This window comes from Wyeomyia smithii, chromosome 1 (assembly GCF_029784165.1).
Source record: "Wyeomyia smithii strain HCP4-BCI-WySm-NY-G18 chromosome 1, ASM2978416v1, whole genome shotgun sequence".
Taxonomy (NCBI): Eukaryota; Metazoa; Arthropoda; class Insecta; order Diptera; family Culicidae; genus Wyeomyia; species Wyeomyia smithii.
This window is the reverse complement of record NC_073694.1, coordinates 193,507,672-193,533,379: the sequence shown is the minus strand read 5'-3', so window position 1 is coordinate 193,533,379 and position 25,708 is coordinate 193,507,672. Positions and strand designations below refer to the sequence as shown.

Sequence of the window (25,708 nt, the reverse complement as noted above, 5' to 3'; positions counted from 1 at the left end):
TTAAATATTTCGATAAGCAAAACTAATATAATCAGCAACGTGAGTAGTCATAAGTTATCAAAAGTTGAATCGCAGCAACGAAAACTGGCTGAATAAGTAAAATAAAAATAAACAAAATAAATGACTTAAGCAGCAAAACGAAACCAAATTTTATAACAGATTTAAATCAGTAAAATTGATATAATTAGTAAAGTTACTAATATCAGTCCACCAGACGAGCTTGTGAAAAAAATATAACAGTGAACTCGTTGCGCTTAACTTAATCGTACGCCACCTTGAAGTCTTTCAACAGATAATAAGTGTGCAAGTTTACTTCTCTGAAGGATTTGACGCGAAGTGAATACGTGGTTATGTTTTGTTTTAATATGTAAAAATTTGTGTTTCTTTTGTATGGAAGTCCAGGGCAGAAAGGGGTTTTAAACTAACATAAGAAACTTCCCCGGCCCCAAAAACAGACAGGACAAACAGGACAGACAGGACAGACAGACAGGACAGACAGACAGGACAGACAGACAGGACAGACAGACAGGACAGACAGACAGGACAGACAGACAGGACAGACAGACAGACAGGACAGACAGACAGGACAGACAGACAGGACAGACAGACAGGACAGACAGACAGGACAGACAGACAGGACAGACAGACAGGACAGACAGACAGACAGGACAGACAGACAGGACTGTCAGTCAGTCAGTCAGTCAGTCAGTCAGTCAGGACAAACCTGTATAGACAACTGGTAGAGAAAAGCATTAAAAAAAATTTCTCGAACTCAAATTGGATTGAATGAACGATTATACCTTTTTTATGTGTGAATTTTTGTGCCACTCTGGAAGTGGAAATGGAAGCGGAAGACTTTATTTATGCTTTCCGTAAGAGGACGTGGAAGCGATGGAATCAGCGAGGAATTATTCTGCGGCCTTTTCACACACTTCTGACCTAGCTAAAGCAACCGAAATTTACAGTAACGATCAAAAAGTTATTATCTTTTGTTTTTGTTTTTTTTTTTCAGTTTGGGCTTTGGGGCAAAAATTTTGGCTTTTGTTGACCAGTGGGTGTAACGTGTTTGTAACTGAAGTTATTAAAACTGATGAGAGTAATCTGGCTTTCTCAGTTTATTTTCAAGATATTATATGACAATCTGTGTAAATTACCCGGCGTTTCGACCGGTTTTAGCGGCCTTTTTCAGGGGAACTCTAGTTCAGCCTTGAAAAAGGCCACCAAAAATGGCCGAAACGTCGAATAATTTACACAGATTGTCGTATAATATGTTCAAAAAAGACTGAAAATGCATGAATAATCTCTTCCATGTAACATATACCAGTCGTTAATCATAAACGTCATTTTCGTTATTTAAGATATTGAAATCATCAATATTAGGAGTAAATATTTCCCATGAGTGGAAAACTTTAAAGACACAATAGCAATTTTCCAAAATAAATTTCATGTGCTTATTTTTTTTCAATTACTTGAAAAGTTAACTGTTCAAATGCATCCGTTTGCAAGATATTTTAAAAAATGAGCTTGAAAAAATTAACTTATTCTAGCGATTCAAGTGTAAAAAGTCACTCTTAGGCTGCAACAAGTTTTGATGAGTAATTAATCGTTTTTTTTTTTATTTTTTGAATATTGCTTTAAATATATTTATATTTTTGAGTGTATATTATATATATTATTGAGTATATTTTGTTGCAATATGCACACAGCATGCATTTGTATAGGGGAGGGGGGTGTTTTGTGCTGAGTTAATTATTTACTAACTTTTATTCAGAGTTTATTTTGTGTGTTGTACCACAAACGATGACATTTCAACACTTTCACATTTATTTAAAATTATTTCAATAATAGATTGTAATTGCTTTCGCAGTAAAGTGAATATGATTGTAGGAAAATTTAAAATTTGAAATTAAACATTAACCTAATTTTACATCTACCTTACTGACTATAAAGTGAGCTAATCGTTGTAATTGAGGATTGCAACGATTTTTGTCGGAACTTATTGATAATTTGTTTTGACAAATTTTCTAATGTTTCAACATTAGTATGCCTGTGTAGTTCATTCGTACTAAACCAGCCTGGACGCTTCAATATCATTTTCAGAAGTTTATTCCTTTGAATCCTTTGAAGCATCTTCTTTCTGGATGTACAACAACTTGTTCAGATGGGGACTGCATATAACATTACTTGTCTAAATATTTATTTGTGAATTAACAGTTCATTCTTGAGACAAAGTCTAGAATTTCTGTTGATAATAGGATATAAACACTTTGTTTGGATATTTTCAATGTACTCCTTGGAAGTAAAATTCTCATCATAAATTAGCCTTAAGTATTTAACTTGATCAGACCAATTTAAGATTGCACCGTTCATATTATCAATGTGATTATTGGTGGGTTTGAGAAACGAAACTCTTGGTTTATGAAGAAAAATGATTAATTGTGTTTTTGGTGCATTTGGAGAAATCTTCCATTCCTGCAAGTATGAACAAAACAGAGATTTGTCACATCCTGGTGGTAAATCAGGGAGACCAGAAATAAAAATATCACATAAGATTGGGCCCACGATACTTCCTTGAGGTACACCAGCTCTAACAGGCAATCTATCAGATTTACCATTAAAAAAGTTAACCTGAAAAGTACGGCCAGTCAGTAACTCATGCACAACATGCATTGTCAACTCCCTACTACTCGTACCTAGAAAGTTTTCCTGTTCAATTAAAGCTTTCTGAGCTACAAGGGGAGCTAGGGAGAGCTGCCTAGTCCCCCTAGCTCCCCTTGTAGGTTACAGAGTCCGCTTTGTCAAGCGAATGGTCGTGGGCTCGAATCTTAGTAGAACCAGGCCATCCGATGTCAAAAAGGACTGTAGCATGAGTTTATTCTCAGGCTCCCCACCTGAAATCTACAAATACCTTTGCGTGACTTCCGCATAACAAAAAATAAGTCCCTCTTATCAATAAAACTGGCCAGAAGGACGCACGACGAAACTTCTCCAGGGAATTATAATTGGTGATATTTGGCAAGAGGAACGAGTATCGGTATAGTAGAACAGTAAGCGTGTAAAGGAAGAGTAGCACATTACACACAAGCACTGATTAACAATAATAATAAGCATGCCACTTCTCAATAGAGGTATTGCAATTAACAGAAGTGAGGGATACAGCAGACACCCGGCCAATCTCACAATAGATCTACGATTCTAGTCGCAGAGAGGAAGTCCATACAGGAAAAAAAGGGAAGCTTGCAGCCTCAAGGTTAGAGGTTAGAGGTCCGCTTCAACAAGCGAATGGTTATGGGTTCGAATATTAGTGGAATCAGACCTTTCGGTTTCAGAGAGACTTTTGCGCATGGGTTTATTCTCAGACTCCTACCATTGATCATTCTCTCATGCTAAAGTGAGCAATTCTCGCGAAAAAAGTAGCGAGTAAAATGAGAAAACCACTTTGGTTAGTTCATATTGATGGACCCCTCGGGCCCAAATCGGTTAAACGGTTTTTACAAAAATTGATTTTTGAGCAATTCATGACCTTTTTATTGATTTATTTCTCTTGAATTTGTCATTGAATCCCCTGCAACCAACACATCGTTTTCAAGAAGAATGATAGAGCTTTCATTTGAAGTAAAAAAATTGAGCGCCATCTTGGATTTCAACAGAAAAACGTGTTTTTGAGCAAGTTCGCAACCACCGATTTTGAATTTGACATCACCATTGGAAAGCTGAGAAAAAATGCTTTAAGATACATTCAAAATATTAGGTGAGCATTTAGGTTATCTTGTGATTCTGGTCACTTTTTAAAATCGACCTTCAAACAGTACTACACATGACGTGCGTCCAATATATTGTCCACGTGGAATGTGGATGGCCCAATACCTGTGTGACTTTGGGTCTGTTCACAAATTACGTGAAGCAAAAAAATCGTATCTTTGATCCCTTTTCACTGAATTAACATTGTTTATTTCTTCACTCCCTCGCTCCTCCTTGAGTGTAACGTGATTTGTGATTAAGCTTCTCTACGATTTTTTACTAGAACAAAGTTTGGTTCCCTGTATGGAGAATAGTTTTCGCGTATTTAGTAATTGAACAAATTAATGTTAGATGTTGTTTTTGCTACTATTATATACTGTTGTTTTCATGCAATAAACTACTATCAACAAATCTAGATATAGTATACCAAGGTATAGTATGAATCAAGTATATCCCGAGTTATCTGGAGAAAATTTGTGTATGCCAGCGTAAATAAAGTAAGAGTAGAATCCTCACTTTTTTGATCCCTACCAATTCTTATCGACGAAAAGGGTACGTTTGCTACCTAACGAAATTCAGCCAATTGATTAAAGGCTGTTCAAAAATTAACTAGGAATACTGACTGTCCACATCATACGCACACCACAGGTTCAGTATATTGCGTTGATTTGATATTGGACACGAGTCATGCGTTGAACTGTTTGAAGCTCGATTTTGAAAAGTGACCAGAATGACAAGATAACCTAAATGCTCACCTAATATTTTGAATGTATCTTAAAGCATTTTTTCTCAGCTTTCCAATGGTGATGTCAAATTCAAAATCGGTGGTTGCGAACTTGCTCAAAAACACGTTTTTCTGTTGAAATCCAAGATGGCGGCGAGATCCAAGATGGCGCTCAATTATTTTTACTTCAAATGAAAGCTCTATCAATTCTCTTGAAAACGATGTGTTGGTTGCAGGGGATTCAATGACAAATTCAAGAGAAATAAATCAATAAAAAGGTCAAGAATTGCTCAAAAATCAATGTTTGTAAAAACCGTTTAACCGATTTGTGTCCGAGGGGTCCATCAATATGAACTAACCAAAGTTTTTTTTTGTCATTTTTTCGCTACTTTCAATCAATTAGACATAAAAATATCCTTTTTGAAAGACCTCATGTCACCAGTGGGACGGTTTCAGCGAGAATTGCTCAGGTAAGAAAAATCAAACACAGTGGAGAAGAGTAGTCGAGTTATAAGCGTAGAGGAGAGGGGAGGGCCACTTACCACGGTGGCAAAAACACCCTTCCATTCCGTGATAGTCGTAAGAGATGCAGAGGTAAGCTCGGTTCCTGACAAAATGATTGTAGCACTTCCTCCCTTATGCAACTGTAAGGACGTTACCGGTGCCGTTGTTGGATCTTATACAAAGCGGACGCTACACTCCACTAGCTTAAATATATCACGGAGCAGCAACCACGAAATGTGCGGTCTTCAAGCTCAAAACTTTGATAGCTACAATGTTTTGAGTACAATGCATGGCATCATAGAAATCAATCAAAATAATAAATTCAGTGAAATGGAAAAAAATCAGTAAATAACACTTCTCGAAAAAAGCTAAAAAACAAATTGCCAAAAACCTCAAACTGGAAAAAATAATTTGAAATAATATTCTAAAATCTATGAAATTTGTAACTTTAGTAGAATCTTATAAAATGCGATAAAGCTTTTTAAAACCTTACGAATAGTAATGTATTTTATTGGAAGGGTAATACTGAATGTAAAAACCTAATCTGAAGATTCCACCACAAAAGAACTCAAAACAATTCAGATAACAGCCTTGCAACGTCGTGCTTGAATTTAATTTATTGACAATTAATTTCGTCAGCCTAGCATCGTTAAAGAAGAAATAAAACTTAACACTAACATACACATGTTTACCACAGTTCGGTCAAGTTTTCAGCACCAACATTGATTTGTCCTTTACTGTGAACCTGTGTAGCTCGCGGTGATGGGAAATATCCTGCCAAGCAACAAAACACAGCCATTACAGTATATATGCGTAAGCATTCCTGCCACTAGTTCGGTATCGTAGTTTTACAAGCTCTGGTTTACAACAAACACACGCATAAGGACACTCAATGCTATCCTTTTCCCCCTTCCCATAGCAGCCGTTATCCCGCACCGAAACATGCTGCTTCCCCAAATAGCGCTCCTTGGTGGCGCCAAGAGTCTAGACTGGCTGGCGATAAGAAAGCCAGTTTGATGAGATCTCTCTCCCTTGCCTCGTTTTTCGCTAGTGTAATTTTTCACCGTTTGCGTAACAGGAGGGTTTGGTAGGCAGTTATGGTTGCGTAACATGTTTTGCCACCGAATATACGTAACATCGTTCTGAAAACTGCTCTCTCATTTGGGTAACAATATTGTCGATTGTCGAATTTTCCACTGTCACACTTGTAAACTGCTGATACTAATGAACGCGTTTTTTCTCTCTTCTCCTGCTTTCAGGTACGTGCTCTTGACAGTTCAGCCTAATTCGGTAATTACAGCCAGAACAATAAGTAAGCCAATTTCGGGCTCCCCGGAAATTGGATACCATCGAAATTCGGAACACATTCGCCCGAGACAATTAGAACTAACGGGCGCTAATTTTCCGCTCTCTAGTTCTTTCTCTAGCATATCACCGATAACGCTAATCCAATCTTCGGAGGATGCCGAATTTTATTGCCACCGGTCCATCGCAACCATCATCAGGGAAGTTCTTCCCTCCAATTCGGTAAAACAATACCGGATAAAGGGAACTTTCACAGCGAGGAATGGAATTGTTACATTTTTTTCCCGCTGCTTGGATTTTTTTCCCGCTGATTGGATACAATATTATAATTTTTTTTCTATCAATTGAAAATTAGTTTATAATTGAAATCAAGTATCTTAATTGGGCTATTAAAGGCAACCTCCACGATTGTCGGAGCAGATTGAGATTGAATGCCATCGTGGAAAACCCATCGATCACTGTTAACGCCGTTCTGATTGACGGAGAGTATATTTAGGACAATCTTCCCCAGCTGCCACTCAATTAGCGTTACAAGTCGCGCCAACAAACAATCTGGTTGTGCGACATATCGTACAACTGTTAACTGGCAGTGGGTGCCATTATCGGGACAAAAAAGAAACACGTAATTAATTCAGTATAGCTACTTATTTTCGAGGCTGATTAGACAAACAACGCAATGCTTGCCATTTTGGGTGGGAAAATTAGGGCTTAGCATTTGCACAGTGCAGAGAAAATCCCACTTTGCAGTGTTTCACACGCTTCAATCGAACAAAAAACTCGAATGGGACGTCGACTTCTGGTGAAAAATTGGGTGATGGGTTTAGAGATTTATCCCGCCCTCCCCACGAAAGCTTGGGTGGAAGTGCCAAAAATGTTATCTCGAGCACAAAGCGCCAAACTCGAGCGAATCCTTTTTTCTGTCGTTAGTTACCTGTTCACACACATACACATACAGAGAAAAAAAAAGGTTGTCCACCATTGTTACTGCCTAATCTGCGGCTAGGTGAATAATGAGGGTTCGGAGGCTTTTTAACAGTTTTTTTTTATTTTATAGCTTGGGTGCTGTGGCAGGGTTTTAAAGTGTCGATTCGGCACTTTTGCTAGGTCAAAAAGGCACACCATCTGCAATTGGTGAGCACTTTCAGAATGCTTTTTCGGTCGTGTTGTTGATTTATTCATCCTGGCGAACTATTTGGTTGTTTCATCACAATAAAGTGCGTCCCTATTGTGTTTTGTACCCGATTTTGTTGGGGTTACTAATTGCATTAATTTAAATTTACCGTGATTCGTTTTCTATTTTACGCAGAGGTCCAGCTGTTCATTAAGCGTTGATGCAGTATACAAAATGACAAAAAATATAATATATTGGGTGCGAAACTAACTCACCGAGCAATCCCTCCAATTCAGCGTCTTCGGTCTTCCTCAACATCAAAATTATCGTTTTCAAAGCGACGAAACTCATTCCGGTATGTTGTTTCACTCAGTGTATCATTTCTGTAAACGTTTTTCCAACACCCGATGCACTTCAGCCGCCGTTTTCTTGAATGAAACCAGGGAATTTAAATAATAATACCACCATTGTGACCGATCCGCTTTAACCACCTGCAACCTTATAGCTGACAACACGAAATGGGTTTAAAGGCACCTATCTGACGTCTGCGTTAGAATAATGAGCATATCTTAGAAAATGTATGGAAGTATATCAATTTTGCTCAATCTTTTCAGCTTCGGATACCTATGTAATTTTTTGGTGGCAATATAATTTTTTTTTGAAACTCTATTATCTTATTTCTCAACCAAACCTGCATTCTTATTTCAACTCTAATGGATGCTTCGGACACCAAAAACAATTGATTACATTCAAATTCCTCTTTTTTTTGTTTCACTGAAGGTTGCAAATAGTACAGGCACTGTTAGCGCCGTTGTTGGATCGTGTATCTTCCCATTATGAAATGGCAAACCCCACTGAAGAGAAATGTCAAGAGAGCGGGAAAAAATATGACGTCGTTTGCTGTCTCTACCGGTCTACTTTTGTAGTGCTCTTATTGAAAACTCTTAAGGTCGAGTTTTTGTAATATTCTTTTTTCGGATGTTTAAGAAAAATAAAATGTTGGGGTATTTTGGCTATTTATTAAGGTATATTACAACATTTTTTTTTTGCTGAAATGGCCGCAATTTTGGTAATTTTAGGAAGTTAGATAATCTATTTACACGCTAAAAAAAAATCAGCCGAATCGGTTCAGTAGATACTGAGCAAATCGTACCACCAGTTGAAAAAAGGGTTTCGAGAGAAGCGCTGCCAACAGCGTAATACTCACTATATTTGTATCCTGGACATGCAATATACATCTCCAAATGTACCTTAATCAATAGCCAAAATACCAGAACACATCACTATATTCTAAACATCCGACTTTCCAGAGTAGGACCTCCTTTAATATGATTCAGTAGCTTCCGCTTTGAATAGATCGATAACGGCGTCGGCTACGTCCTCACGATCCACAGTGTTTTATTTTGCTGATTTCGTGCGCAAAATTAATAGCGTCTTCAAATTTGATTTTAGTGATATACTTTATTCGGAAAAGTTTCTATGTATTTTATTGTGCTTCTTTTAAAATGTTCGATTTAGTGATTAGTTCACCTAGAAGTGATATGACAAATGATTTTATATTCTTTTGGAAGTAGAATAGACGTGCTTTCAGAACATCAAAAAGTTATCTGCGTATTTTTGCAGACGGCTGAGTAATTTGAAATCAAACAAACCCTTGAAAAACCGTTAATGGTTGAATAACTTTTTTTATTTTGAACCATAGCTAGATCAAATGTTCAGCAAAAATGTGGTATAAAATATGTAGAAAATCCAGGAAAAAAAGTTCTATTTAAAATTATGATTTGAGTGAACTTGGCATATACAACTTTTTATATCTTTTTTGACATAAGAGATAGAAATCCGACACCACCGACAAAGTTGCTAGTAAAACCATTTGCCTCAACTTTTTCTAAGACACTAGCTGTCTATCTCACTGTCCTGAAAAAACAAATTTTCCATATCACTTCTAGGTGAACTAATTACTGAATCGTACATTCTAAAAGAAGCACAATAAAATACATAGAAACTTTTCCGAATAAAGTATATCACTAAAATAAAATTTGAAGACGCTATTAATTTTGCGCATGAAATCAGCAAAATGAAACACTGTGCGGTCGTTAGGCTGAGGAAGGAGGATGTAAGAAACGAAGTGTAACAGTCGTTGTTATCAGAGACCGAGTTTACCTTTGAATCTCCACGAATGCGACGGAAAGGAAGGGATGTGTCACTGTAGTAAGTGACGAAGTCGAACAATGTTACGCGCGAATCTCGCTCATTGCGACAACAAACGATGAATAACTTACGCGAAGTCACTACACTCTGAAAACCTCTAGATGAGTAAAATTCACCCGGGCCGAAGACGCGTTTACACAGGAACATCGCGTACAGCCGTTCTATTCTCTCCTATCGACGCAGACGCGCAGACAAACGGCTTGTGGCGCCGATTCTCTTTTTCTTGTCAGATGAAAAAACGAAAAATATTCTTCTTTTTAGTATGCATTTGCTTCCTAAAAACTATGGCCTCAGCGCTCTGAAGCATTATAAAAAACGTAGAGAGATTTGTGCCTGACTACCAAAACGCTTTGGCTATGGGGAATATAAAATCCGCAGTTGACAGTTGAAATTCCAACACACAGGGTGACAAATACAAGTTTGCTAAAATGGCCGTGCATATCCGTATGGGTCAGCAAGAAGATGCTCTCTACCGTTTGCACTGCTTGTCTTTAGCATTAAATGCAAACATTTCGCTTATTTACTATTAAAAATTGTTCCAGTAGCTCCTTTTAAATTCAAATTTTATTCAGCCTGATACTAAACTTGACGTAGAATTACGTCTTACGGCAACTCCACAAAAAAGGGGCAACCAATTTAATCGACCATTTTTGATTTGGCTGAAACTTTGCATAGACGTTTCTATAGGCAAAAGAGGCCATTTTGTGCTATTGGTTTAATTTTTTGGAACATTACTCATTTTTGAGAAGCCATTGAAAAATGCTATTTTAGGAAGGTGTTGATGATTACAACTATTTTTATTGCCAAAACGGTTTGTTTGATCGATGTGACGTGTTCGACAAAGTTTTAGATAATAATTTTGTATTTCCGAAAAAAATATACAATCTCGAAAAAAATTTTTTGTTTTGAAAATAAGTCAATTACACTAAGGTCGCTTTTTACGCGGTTTTTTTACGCGAATTCCGGAATTTACGCGTTTTTTTTACGCGGATTGCGGAATTTACGTGTTTTTTTTTCACGTGGATTCCGGAATTTACGCGTTTTTTTACGCGGATTTCGGAATTTACGCGGTATTTTTTTGCGCGGATCTCGGTTTCCCTTCACTCGAAATGCAAAATGAACGCTGTTTTTTTTACGCGGATTCCGGTACTTACGCGTTTTTTTTTACGCGGTTTCCGGAATTTATGCGGTTTTTTCTACGCGGATTCCAGAATTTACGCGGTTTTTTACGCGTTTTTTTTTACGCGGCACGTATCCCCCGCGTAAAAAGCGACTTTAGTGTATCTAAAAAAACCTCATATTTTAAAATACATTTTTTTCATAAAAACTACGAAAGATTATGTAAACAATGCAACCTGTCCGATCATGGAGAAATGAAGCAAAATAGTGAAGACTTCAAAAAAAAAAAAATATTTTTTCGAGAGGCATTTTTTTTGGAAGGACAAAATTGCTATCTACAACTTTGCCGAAGACACTATGCCAATCATTCAAAACCGAATTTGGCTGCAGAAATATTTTTAATTTTCAATTAAGCACTCTATGGGTAATCAAAAATATTTTTACAGTCAAAACGGTTTATTTGATTGGCATAGTCTCTTTGTCGAAGATAAAGATAATAAATTTGTCCTTCCAAAAAAATATCCCCTGGGGACAAATTATTTTTTCTCCAAAATTTCAACATTCGAAAACTTTGTAAAATTTATTGTTTCGACGATCACAGAAAAAGTTATAGACAAAAAACCTTGAAAAAAATTAAGAAGAATCACATTTTTTGTAGCCACTGATAAAGAGACCTTAAGAGTTTTGAAAAAATTCAGTTTCAGAGATATTAGCAGAATAGTGATAAAAAATACTATAACTCGAGTTTTGCTCATAATACCTCGTGGTGATGAGGGTTTTCTAATTTTTAAAGGAACACGATAGAGTTTTTCAATTTGAAATCATAATATATTCATTTGCCGAAAAATGTATTTCGTTTTTCCCAAAAAACAATATATCTGGCAACACTGTCGTGAAAAAATGATATTTTTTTGGAATCCTTAACTTATTTTCTTTAAAATCCATGTATCAATTTATTTCTATACATCATACTTTTAAAGCTATAATTGAGAGAAAACAAAACTTTTTGACGAAAAATTGCACTTTTATCAAAAAAAGGGGAGGGTCTTACGTGGCGAGGGATGGACAAATCGGCACCAAAATGAACCGAAATCAACCAAATCCACAAAATTTGAGCCAAATCCGAGGAGGTCGCGTACATGATGTGTCCCCACTTGAAATGGAATGACCCATATGAAGTTTTTAAAATCATGAACATTTGCGTACGTCAGATAAAAATAATATACCTGGCAGCTCTTGTTATTTTTTTTTCTTTGCTCCGTAAGCGTATCACGAACAAACACACCGGATAATATGGAGATGAACGAAACTAGTAACATGTGCAAAATATTTGACAGTATATATTGTCATCTGACTGTTGAGAAATCTGATTGTATTTAAAGTAACAAATTTGTTACCAGAAGGAGAATTTTTCGTTGTTACTCATGAGTATTGTAACATTTGTAATTGTTTTATTCAAACCACTAAGCTAAGGTGTTATGCGACCCGTCCCGGTAGATGATTTGGGGTGGGGAGGTTGGGGGGGGGGGGGGGGAGTTAACAAATACCCAGCCGCTAACGGAGCCTGTGGAGCACCAGAGCACTCTTCACAGTAATTAGCCCTTACTGCATCACGCGGATCACTGATGCAGCGGACCCTTCCTTACCCAGCAACTAGTGGGAATTTTATGAACGATAAAAATTATGCGATAAAAAAATCAAGTTGCCATCAAGCGACAGCGATCGGATGTAGAGCGTCTTACCCGGGACATCCCGGGATGGATTTCCCGGGAAATTTCAATTTCCCGGAATTCCCGAATCCCGGGAAATAGTTATTCAAATCCCGGGAAGTATTTTCTTCAATAAGAAATATTGAAAAATCGATATAAACTTACAGACTCTGTACACTGTTGTGCAATGGTGAATGAAATTGTATAGCCATGTGCCCATGAATGACTTTTATTTTCCTCTAATATATTTTGATTCGTGTAAGAAATGCGATTTGCCCATTAGTTGACATTTAACGCACATTTATTTCATCATCATGTGACGATTCGAAAAATACCATTCTTCCAAAACACAAAGACTAGATTGGAGAAAGTAGAATATGAAAGCACTTTTACAAGTGATCGTAGTTTATAGGAAATGCGATTGAGGGAAGGAATATTCCATACCAACGCACACTCAGTATTCATCAATTCATCATCACGCAAGGAGTAGGAGAAATGCTTGCGCGGGAAAGTAAAATATGAAAGGATTTGCACAAGTGATCGTAGTTCATAAGAAATGCAATCGAGAAGAGCAATATACCCTACACTAGGGAACCTGTATATTAGAGAAATGAGAAGACATCCACCGTCAGGGCAACTGTCAACATCAAAACGGATAACGGCAATGTAAAATTATACAACTCGCCCGTTTTGATTTTGACAGTTGTCTTAACGGTGAGTTTCTCGGCGTCTCTCTGGTGTATAAGCTGACTACCCTACACCAACGCACTCTATTCATTCATCATTTCATTCTCGCGCGAAGACGCGAGAAGTAGGCGAATTCCTTGCACAATTAAAAGATCGCCATTGTATCACCACGCGAGGACAAGAATGGGGAAAATAGGATCAGCGCATATAAAAGGACGTGCACAAGCGATTGTAGTTTATAAGTTTGATTGCAGCAGACGAAGTACACAAACAAGGGAACAAACAGAACTTCTAATTAGAGAGTCCGCACGTGAATGAAAACAGTTATTAGTTTGTCACCGTCGTAAACAACAAGTCGAGAATAATCATATTGAAAAAGGTTTGTCTGTCATCCAGCAGCAGCTTCGAATCTGACTTGGTGTCCCCAAACACCAGTGCTAAGTGTCCACAGCCTAAAAAACTGCGGAACGGCACTGATTTGGGGTCATCGGGTTCGAAGCGGCTCCCGAGGGCCACATATAGGGACATGGCTGGAGTTATAAGCCTTGCGGCTACTTCTGCTACCGACCCCAGCTCCCCACTCAAAACGGACCAGCTTCAAGCTGTCCGGACCTCCATCCTCGATCACATTGCTGATCAGGAAAATCCGACCACCAAGCCCAAGTCTAACGATTGCCATCCAAAAAATGGCTTCCTGCAACTAGCCTGTGCCGGTACCTTTTCTCGTTCCGTGAGAGGGAGCACAGCTTCGTGTAAACCATTCGAAGGATTTGCCGAAGGTCAGACGCTATGTCGGTTACTTCGCGGGCAGTGCGAACTCTCCGGGCGAGAAGATCCTTCGTTCACTCCAGAATCAAAACGACCATTTCTCTACCAAAATGTGGTGAGTCTGTAACCGCAAATTGGTAAAGACCTCGGTCGAGCTGGTTTTGGATGTTGACGAAGAATCAGCCAAACTCATTGAGATTGGAAACCACGTTCTGCACTACGGTTTCGGCAAAGCACGCATCCGAAAGGTAAGCGGAAGGCCGAACATCACAGGCAGGAAAGACTCCGTCGCAACATCAGGGAAGGTACGTGCGGGCAACTCCTCCGGGAGTGCCCACAACCACCCAAACGCAACCCCGCGGCTGCTCGGAGGGTTCCGATGAAGACTCGCTAGAGTGCGAAGCATGAACCATCGAACAGTCGCACCCCCCGGAGTCAAAAACCGCCATGGAGTGCGGGTTGACCTTCTGTTGCCACTCGACTGCTGCAACCGAAGCCAAACAGTGGGGAAGAACAACTTCCATCAACCAGCCTAACTGCATTTGGCAACCGTCAGCCAATACCCGGATCATCCTACGATCTGGACAAAGACGGCAACCTCACTACCTCCGCTGCGTGCAAGCGAATCACCATCATGCAAAAGACGCCTCGGGTGTTCTTTGCAAGAGATTCGCTAAAGATCAACTAGCGGCTGCACTCATCCAAAAGCCGTGGATCAACGAATCCAAAGTTCTTGGACTTAACGCTCCTAATGGTACGTTAATCTACTGCGACACGCAGTTCAAACCAAGGACTGCAATTCAGCTAAATAGAGAACTAAAATTTTCACCTATAACAGAATTTATTCAACGCGATGTCGTTGCCGTCACGGTTCAAGTACCGACAACCAAAGCAGGAGATGGTTATCGCGTCGGGGTACAGGTTAACAACAAAACAGTTCTACATCATCAATGAGTTCGAGCAATCCGAAACCTGTGCACAGCAATCGGGGCCCGCCACAAAAGACAATCAGCAAGCATGACGCAGTGGCATTTCAGAACCCGGTGCCCTTCAGGCATGCAGGAAAAAAAATGTTTTATCTGCATCAAAGTTACTTCCGATTTGTTTGACAACGAATTTCAAGCCAACGAGCAAAACACCGTACAATGTCCTTGCAATTTGAATTTTTACGAACGATCCCGAAAAAAAATCCTGAGTCCCCAATGCCGGCACTACTTTGTTCTATTCGACTGTACTTTTTCGTATTGTTCTAGCAGAACATAATACCTTGCATATTGTAAGTACCAAAATCGTCGTCGTCGACATGACATGTTCCTAAAAGCTTGTGCCGTCTACCCCACAGAATAAAAAAAATCCTGCAGTAATTTTCTGTTTCTTCAACCTTGCTTCCTAATAGTTTCATTCACCATCATAAAATATGACAGCCGATGATGATGATGATGATGATGATGATGATGCTCGCCCGCTCGCTTGCCGGATCTCATGTTCGGTAGTTTCTTTCTTTCTCTCATGATTTCCACCTGGAGGATATGGTGTATTTTTCGCTGTATCTAAGCATGGCTTGTAGCTAGCATACATTTGTATCGCATAATCATCATCTATTTCGGATACCGTCCACATCCGTAACGAGAGCATTTTCTAAGACTGTGCGAAATCAAACTTTCAGAGCGCTGGCAAAAGCATAACACTAACGATTCATAAATTCGTTCCCTTTTCGGCTTCAAGCATTTGTAATATTTTGAGGCACTCATAGTCATAAATAATTTGAAATTGAAAACGAGTGCCAGTTACTCCGAGCGCACTTCAGCGAGGTACAACGATTTTTTCCCAATTTCGCGAAATTTCGCGTTCGTCGAAATTATTTGAAATCTCGCACAACCTAAGCGTGTTCCGATCACATACATATCACATCAGCAGAATCGTAGCGACGAGCAGATAGGCACAATTTCCTCCGAATCACGCTTCGTTTTTTTTTTTTTTGTTGCTTGTTTCCTATGCAAATAGAACGTGGGTGGATCTGTTTTCATCGGGATGTGACTTGCGGAATGGTAATAGATCCGTTTTATTTTCTTCAGCAGTAATGCTCCATTCACATCTCTGATGTGCCTTATTTTAGTTGATTCTTTTGGCAGATTGTCTCACAGGAAAAGGGAAAACTTGCTTTATGAGGAGAATTTTAATATTTCGACTCTGTCAATGTTGTGCGGTGCAATGCAATATTAAGAAGGGGTTATAGTTCATACCAATACATGTGAGAGACAAAACTTTGACTTACAGTTGTAATCCTGCTTGTTTGGTGTGTACGCCAGAAGGAAATCGAGCAAATCCCGTCCATCTAGCTGACAAGCACATGCTGGAGAGAGTTGGACTTCGTTTGTACTGCATCTGCATCATGCCAACTTTTAATGACTTCCTCCGTCACCATGCCGGAGTTTTTCATCGGAACCACCTGAACCACTGCAATTACCAAGCACTAGTTTTGTGTGACGAAGTTTTCTGAAATAAAATTAAGATATCTTTCCTGTCACTCGCTTCATCCTTCTCTGTGGTAAGTCTGTTTGTGCTATTCTTGTTCGGGAAAAATTTATCGTCCTGATAGCGAAGTTTCCCAAGTATCATCCATCAGAGTGGATGAATATCAGTTTTACTGGAAAGTGACTTTAACGAACAATGTTCGGGCTTAAAACCAGCTACGCAATAGAATAGAGCACCACATCAGTTCGGGAGTGGAGTCTAGCTTTCAGTTCGAATTATTTCATTATGCGTAATTTCAATTTAAACCAATGGTATCACATTTTAGTGGTTTGCATAAATTAAATTTATCATTTGCGGTGGCGAAATCTTATCCCGGCATTGAATGAACATTCACCGCAGGTTGTTCTGCCATTGTGGAACCGCTGAACTTTTGCCGGTCGAAACAATATTCTTATTTCCTTCATTCCGACCTTGGTCGCCCGCAGCCAGGCTGGCTACCGATTGTTTGGAGTCTTCTCGTTAGCGAAAAGCCCACCGGAAGTAGTTGAATTATGCTCGAAAATGGGTGGGGACTCAAACCTCTTTTTTCAGAGGTGAGAGAAAAATGAGGACAAACATAAGCAGGAGCTAATTGAATGATATATACAGTCCCTCTACAATTATGGGTCAGTCAACATGTTGTCTGAATGTTCAAAAATGGATGTAAAATCGGAAAAGTTGCCAACTACGAATGTTTTACTATCTATCTCTTTGTTCTGATTTGTACTTTCGAGCAACAATTAGTTTCACTGCAGTTGATGCGTGTAAATCGGTTGGGAAGAAAAATATCACTTACATAGCAAAAGACACAATTATGGGTCACTTTTGGCATTCAACATCATTTAGTCTATTATATCGTCAAAATACATAACGCAAGTTATTTTATTGTTGTAAAAGCTTGATAATAAGTTATTTCATTCAGTCTTGATGTATTATCACGTGAAAGCAATAGAAATAGCCAAAATATGGACTGACCCTCAATTGTGCACCGGTAATGTAACATTACTACAATTATGGGTCACTTCACTTATTGCACCGAGCAGAGTTATAATTTTTAGAGACATTTTCTTCTTTAAATCATTTTAATCGTATAAATGAGGTTACAAGTGAGTTACAAAAAATACCACTGCTAATGAAAATTGTTCAGTTTCGTGAGAATAGACGTATTTGCGTAACAGTGACCCATAATTGTAGCTGAACCATAACTGTGGAGGCACTGTACAAGCCAATATTGTGAAAAGCTGCAATACCGGTGCAGCGTTGCAAAAAATAAAACGGGTACGGGACGCAAAGTATAATAGACAAAAAGAATAATAGATTCGCGACATTATCATGCAATATCGAACATGATACTGTATGATCCCATATATTGATATATTTATGCATATTATGCATATTGCAGTTTTGGTAATTTTGACGGCATTTTTCGAAAAAAAAACCTTCAAGGAACGTTTCACCCCAAATTGCGTATCTTCTGGTAAAGTAGGTAGTTCTGATAAGGTACAGTGATAATCCAAATTTTCAGTAAAATCTATGAAGCCTAGCAGGAAGTATAGTGATTTTAGTGAATTTTACGGTTTTTTGCAAAAACCTTCTAGAGCCGTTTTACCCCATTTGGCACACTTGGCTTATACATCACATTAAGGCTCTTGAGTTGCTTTACGAAACGCCATATTCAGATATTTTTTCTAGCGATGTTGAGAAGAGTAGGATGACCCTGAAAATCGACAATTTTTAAAAGAAAAATGCGTTTTTTCCGTTAATTTACCTCTTTGCCATATATTGTGACGATGCGTTTTGAAGTACTCTTAGTGTAGAATAATACCACAAATTTTTAGAAAAATCCATCAAGTCTAGCAGAAGTTATTGCACTTTTTAGTATTTGGACATTTTTGAACATAACATTTTCAAAGGCCGTTTTACCCCACATAACCTCAATGAAAAAAATTGATATTCTGCAAAACTTCCTACCTTGAATAGACAAACAAACGCTGAAAATTGAGGCCTAATCGGAGAACATCAAAACAACATGCGGTTGCGCCTCTCGCGAACTAGCTCTTAACATTCAAGTTCATTAAGCAGACAATGTGTGCAGCAGGGAAAGCGAAAAATAAGCGAACTGAAATATGATACAGATTTGGAAAAATATACCACATCCCGAGAGTAGAGTAGAGTAGAGTACAGTACCCTGGACAAGCTCGAATTCAAACTAATATTCTTTACATTCAAAAAACTGTTTCCAGCCCTATTACTCGGTACAACTCACAGAAACGGCCAAAACAGAAAATGATCCCAAATTGAGCTCAGAATCGCCGAAAAACGCTTCCTAAGGCCAGAAAACGCCAAAATAAAAGATGATCCCAAATTGAGCTCAAAATCGTCGAAAAGGGCTTCTAAAGGCCAGAAAAGGCTAAAACAGAGAATGATCCCGAATTGAGCTCAAAATCGTCGAAAAACGCTTCCTAAGGCCAGAAAACGCCAATATAAAAAATGATCCCAAATTGAGTTCAATATCGTCGAAAAGTGCTTCTAAAGGCCAGAAAAGGCTAAAACAGACAATGATCCCGAATTGAGCTCAAAATCGCCGAAGAGTGCTTCTAAAGGCCAGAAAACGCCAAAATAGAAAGTGATCCCAAATTGAGCTCAAAATCGTCGAAAAGTGCTTCTAAAGGCCAGAAAAGGCCAAAACAGAAAATGATCCCAAATTGAGCTCAAAATCGCCGAAAGTACTTCTAAAGCCAGAAAACGCCAAAACAGAAAATGATCCCAAATTGAGCTCAGAATTGCCGAAAAACGCTTCTAAAGGCCAGAAAACGCCAAAATAGAAAATGATCCCAAATTGAGCTCAAAATCGCCGAAAAGTGCTTCTAAAGGCCAGAAAAGGCCAAAATAGAAAATGTTCTCAAATTGAGCTCAAAATTGCCGAAAAGTGCTTCTAAAGGCCAGAAAACGTCAAAATAGAAAATGATCCCAAATTGAGCTCAGAATCGCCGAAAAACGCTTCCTAAGGCCAGAAAACGCCAAAATAGAAATTGATCCCAAATTGAGCTCAGAATCGCCGAAAAACGCTTCTAAAGGCCAGAACGTAAGTTGACACGTTTTGGTAATGGCTAGGAGCACCAAAATTGACAGGAATGGATAAAAAGCTAAAATCGCCCTAAGGTAGTTATTTCGAGCTTTAGGGCAGCATTTTTTCGTTTTTTTTTTTTTTGACCAATGCACTGGACCACTGTAGAAAATACTCTGTACATTGTACCCAATGAAGATATGAATTTCGTTTGTTTAGCAAAGTTTCATATTGTTGCATGTTAGAAAGCTTTGCCGAATAAGCCATTTCACTATCTCTTAATATAAATAAGTTAGTATGATTGATATATGAAAACCTACTGTGACCAGAGCTGCGATTAATCCAAGCAACATGCTGACTATGACGAGAGAGAAAATATCATCGCACTCGTTTCTTTCTATCATGAACAGCCAGCAACCATCACAGTAAGGTGGAGATCCGACAAGTGATTCAATATCTTGTCTCTTTTGTTGCCATTTTCGGGTTCGCATTGTCAATCGTCGTGAATATACAGAGTTCATTGGGAAATATCACTGCAATGCAAATCAAGGTGATTTTTGGAATATCAAAAATCGTTTTAGTAGCGTGATTATGTCAGTGCCAGCTTGAAGTTTGTTGCTATCAGGATTTTTTTAATTTGATCTGCTTTGCGGTCCGTGACGATCCCAACTCAAGATATGGCCACAATGAACTAGGTTTATATTTTCAAACCAGTGGTTATAGGTGTCGCTTGGTGGGCTGGCACAACAACCCCGAGTATTCGGAACACAACCGGAACAGGTCCGCATTTTTACATTTTTCAATGAGAGACATGGTGGGATTTTAAGCACTTCTAAGCACTGCTTTAATCATCGTTACTGTTAACACAGGGACGTTACTGTGCGATGTTACCACAGGGACGTCGAGTTCCCAGCAAACCGACAACCTTGCCGTCTGACTGTAAGTAAGACGTCCTGTCACTCTGGAGGGCTCTTTTTGAGCTGAGTCATTGGAGAAAGCACACGCGCAACCGACCGACTGAACCGATTGTCCAAATTGTTTGATTAGAAATTGTATTAGTGAATATTTAAAATTGAAGTGAATATTTAGAATTGTATTATTAAATTGGAGGCAGACTTAACCTAACCCAAGTTGGCCAGCCGAGAACAAAGGCCTGCAACAAATATAATAGCCACTGAATTATTGAAACAACGCAAAATATAGTTTCGATATCAGTAGCTGCGCCTTTTTAATTCGCTGCGCCAACATCTTTCAATAATTCATCTGCACGTGCCGATGGCAACGTCCGAGAAACGTCTAAAACCAGCGCTAGAGGAGCGGGAAGGTTGCACATCTTGTGACGATCCAGATGCTGACCAGAATTTGTCCAATGCGATTCTTGTGATCAGTGGTGGCACTTTACATGTGCTGGTGTCACTGACTCTGTTAACGATCGTGCCTGGATCTGTTCTCACTGCAACACAACACCATCAGGGGTCCCCGGTTCGCCCGTCTTGTCATCGGATAACTCTAGTGATAGTGTGCAAAACAATCTCGCCCTGCTGAAGCAACGGCAGCAGCTCGAGCTACAAAGAATGGAGCATCATCTAAAGCAAAAATTTCTGGACGAGCAGTTAGAGGTTATAAACCAATCTACAAGATATCCTCATCATCGGAGTGAAAATAGAACAATCATTGATTGCGTTGGAAATAATCTGGAGCAAGAAGAAGGCGCATTGGATAACCAACAAATTCCATTAGCAGCAGCTCTGCCCACAGATCAGCACGGTCAACACAATGATACGACAAACAAAGGCGCTACGAGTGGTCGAGCAAAAAAAACGACTGTCTGGATTACGTCTGCCAGCCAGCAGGATAGTAGCGTAGTGGATATGGTACACAATCTTGGACGTAAGCTTGATCGCTTACAGCTGCAGTCAGCTCCGTCATCTCAGGCGTTGGACGATATACGTCAGCAGCTTGAACAGTGTAAAGAACGGCTCGGTTTGGATTATACCGGCTTTCAAATAAGTCCAATGCTAAATAGAAACAGGTATGATTTCCAGAATTTCCCCAGTGAACGAAATACAGATTGCCCACAGCCTAGAAACTTAGGCGCGATAAAGAAAAGTAATACGACGGGTGATGGGTTCGCAATGAGTGGTATAGGTAATAATAATTGTTCTAAGAGTGGGTTTTCGGATAAAATGTACAATAAAGCTCTTAGTAAGTCCTCCACGATCCCTTATAATGAAATTTCCGTTAGTGGTAGAGAACAGTATCGTAACGAAGTCCGGTTTTGCGATGTCGAACACAATATTCCGAATGTGCAGCAACAGCAACACGCTCCTTACGTTAGTCATGAGCAGCAGCGCGAAGATTTCGCGCGCTCATCGGATAGAAATAATCATTCTACTCCGCTATCAGGGTTGTATAACCAGCAGCGAGAAAATGCAAATCGTATCGGTCCTACGTCACAACAAATAGCCGCGCGGCAATCTTTGGCCCGTGATCTTCCACAATTTGCAGGTGACCCAGCAGAATGGCCAATTTTTATATCTAATTACGAGTACACTACTGCGGCGTGTGGGTACACGCATGGGGAAAATATGTTGCGTTTACAACGGTGCCTTAAGGGGCCAGCTATGGAGACAGTTCGTAGTCGTTTGGTGCTACCGGCCGCGGTACCGCAGGTTATCGAAGCGCTTCGTAGGAGATACGGACGACCAGAACTGTTAATAAATGCACTATTGGAAAAAGTGCGGAAAATTCCGGCACCGAAGGCTGATAGACTGGAAGGGCTCATCGAGTACGGCATGGCAGTACAAGCTCTTTGCGACCACATTGAAGCGGCGAACGAGCATGTTCATTTATCCAATCCTATGCTTCTCCAGGAACTTGTGGGCAAACTTCCAGCGGATCAAAAGCTTATGTGGGCTGCACATAAACGACACCATGGTAACGTGGATCTGAAGACGTTTAGCAATTATATGGACAATGTTGTTAGTGATGCATCCAGTGTGGTGATGCTCGACTCGGAGTCCTTTAGATGCAAGGATAAATTGAAACCGAGAGGATACGTCAATTCTCATTCTGGTGCCAGCCTAGAACAGTCAGTAGCAGTGACGAAGCAGGTAGAGTGCAATTTCTGTGGAAAAATCGGTCATCGTTTGCGAGATTGTTTGACGTTTAAAAATTTAAGCGTAGATGAGCGCTGGCGTAAAGTAAGAGCTTTGAATTTATGTCAAAATTGCCTTTTTAATCATGGTCGGCGGTCATGTAGGAGTAACAATCGTTGTAATATAGACGGCTGCCAGTATCGTCATCATCCGCTGTTGCATTCCATTCGGCGGACTGCGATCACTAGTGTATCAGCGGAGAGTCACACTCATCAGTATCTCGGCTCGAGTGTATTGTTTAGGATAGTACCCGTTACGCTGTACGGGGGAGCTGGTCAGGTGAATACTTACGCTTTCTTAGACGAAGGGTCCTCGCTAACATTAATGGAAAATGAAATCGCGGAAGAGCTTGGAGTAAGTGGTACCGTGCAGCCACTGTGCCTTCGGTGGACGGGGAATACTTCAAGAGTTGAGGAGAATTCACGGGTTGTCACCGTTTCTATAAGTGGACTGGGTTCACAGAGACGATTTCAGATGTCGAATGTACCTACGGTACCCAGTTTAAACCTCCCCAGCCAAACTTTCCAAAAGGAAAACGCCTTTGAGCGGTTTGACTATCTCCGGCAGCTACCATTACTGAGTTACAAGAACGTTACTCCGAAACTATTGATTGGATTGGAACATATTCACTTAGCTGTTCCACTGAAGGTGAGAGAAGGCAATGGAAACGGGCCTACTGCAGTAAAGACAAGGCTCGGCTGGTGTGTCTATGGACGGCAACAACCCGGGGGGCCAAGTTTATGTAATGTTCACGTTTGTGAGTGTAACCCGGACAGGGATCTGCACGATGCTGTGAAACAATTTTACGATATAGAAGAAGTAGGAGCAGGAAAATTAACTTTGTCTACCAAAGCTGACCAGCGAGCGTTGGACTTGCTTGAGAAGACCACGGTACGCGTTGGGAAACAATTTGAGACCGGTTTACTATGGAAGGATGATTATGTAGAACTACCGGATAGTTATTTGATGGCTCTGCGCAGGTTGGAGTGTTTGGAGAAAAAATTGACACGGGACCCACAACTTAAAGAAAATGTTCACCGTCAAATGCAAGAATTCGTCAAGAAAGGATATATCCATAAAGCGGAGAAAGAGGAGCTTGACACAGCCGATCCCCGAAGAATCTGGTACCTTCCTATTGGAGCAGTAACAAATCCGAAGAAACCGGGAAAAACACGTATAGTGTGGGATGCAGCTGCTAAATGTGAGGGTGTGTCTTTAAATAGCATGCTGCTGAAGGGCCCTGACCAGTTGGTGTCCTTATTGGGAGTTTTATATCGCTTCCGGCAGTTCAAGATTGCGGTGTGTTCAGATGTGAAGGAGATGTTCCTGCAAATATTGATGCGACAGAGTGATAAACATGCGCAGCGAGTTCTTTGGAGAACCGATCCAAAGCAAAAACCTGATATTTTCCTAGTAGATGTGGCAACGTTTGGATCGACCTGTTCGCCAGCGTCAGCCCAATTTGTTAAAAATAAAAACGCCAGAGAGCACAGTGAAAAGTACCCCAGAGCAGCCGAAGGGATACTGAAGAGTACTTATGTAGATGACTATCTAGACAGTTTTGGATCAGAGGAAGAAGCATGTCGTGTTGCGCAAGAAGTGCGACAAATTTTCCGAAATGGCGGATTCGAGCTAAGAAACTGGCTCTCGAACAATAACGGCGTATTGAAGCACCTTGGGGAGAAACAAGCTGCTATCAGTAAAAGCCTAGTTATGACTAGCACGAGTTGTGAGCGCGTACTTGGGATGCTATGGAACCCGCTGGCAGATGAACTCTCGTTCAGCACCCGTATGAGCGACGAAGTTCGAACGCTTTTGGAAAACAACATTATACCAACAAAACGTCAAGTTTTACGTTGCGTCATGACGCTCTTCGACCCTTTAGGATTGTTGGCAACTTTCCTAATCCATGGAAAGATTCTTGTGCAGGACTTATGGCGTGAGGGAATCGGATGGGATGAGGAGGTTGGTGAAAATCCGTTCAGAGACTGGTGCAGATGGATCAAGATGATCGACTTTATAACGGAAGTTCGAATTCCTCGCTGTTATTTTCCTGATGCATCGGTACAAACCTACAATCAGGCTGAACTTCATGTTTTTGTTGATGCGAGTCTTCTCGCGTATGCTTGTGCCTTATATCTGCGAACGACTAATAGCAACGGTACGCCTCAGTGCACGTTAATCGCGGCAAAGGCAAAAGTCGCACCGCTCAAACCCATGACGATACCGAAATTGGAACTACAAGGCTGTGTATTGGGAACCAGATTGGCGAAATTCGTCGAGAGCAACCACTCGGTCACTATTGGCAGGAAAATTTTGTGGACAGATAGCTCAGTCGCCCTTTCGTGGATTCGAGCTGATCCTAGAAACTACAGACAGTTCGTAGCGAATCGGGTTGGCGAAATCCAAGAGTCAACAACCGGTGACGAATGGAGATGGGTCCCCTCTGAATCAAACCCTGCCGACGAAGCTACAAAGTGGGGGACTGGACCATACTTTGGCAATAGTTTATGGTACAATGGACCAGAGTTTTTACGCTGCTCCGAGAATAAATGGCCGCGTGCCGCTGATGACGTTGTGAATACCACCGAAGAAATTAGATCATCCATTCTTTTTCATAAAGCCTGGCAGCCAGTGATTGAATACCGTCGTTTTTCCAAATGGGAGAGGCTTCTGCGGAGTGTCGCCTATGCGCTCCGATTTTTGTATATTTATCTAAAAAAGGGGAGAAGACGCGGCCATCTGACGCAGCCGGAACTGGAAGCGGCCGAAATTGAAATATTAAGGCAAGTTCAAATGGAATCTTACCCAGATGAAGTGGCCACTCTGAGAAAAAATCAAAAGCTACCAAAGGATAAACAGGAGCCAATCGAGAAGACGAGCTTGATTTATCAGCTTAGACCGATGTTAGATGAACAGGGAATACTGCGGCAAAATAGTCGAATTGCGACAGCAAAGCATATAAACTATAACGTACGCTGTCCGATAATTTTACCACGAAAACATTACTGTACAGGTCTACTTGTGGAGAAATACCATCGCACCTACCATCACGCGAACGCGGAAACTGTCGTGAACGAAGTGCGTCAA

At 40.1% G+C, this 25,708-nt stretch overlaps 1 protein-coding gene across 18 annotated transcripts in view; it reads left to right on the top strand.

Moving 5' to 3' along the window:
* Positions 1-25,708, top strand: part of LOC129718215 (complexin) — a 496,349-nt gene that overhangs the window by 139,289 nt on the left and 331,352 nt on the right. The window lies entirely within an intron of this gene.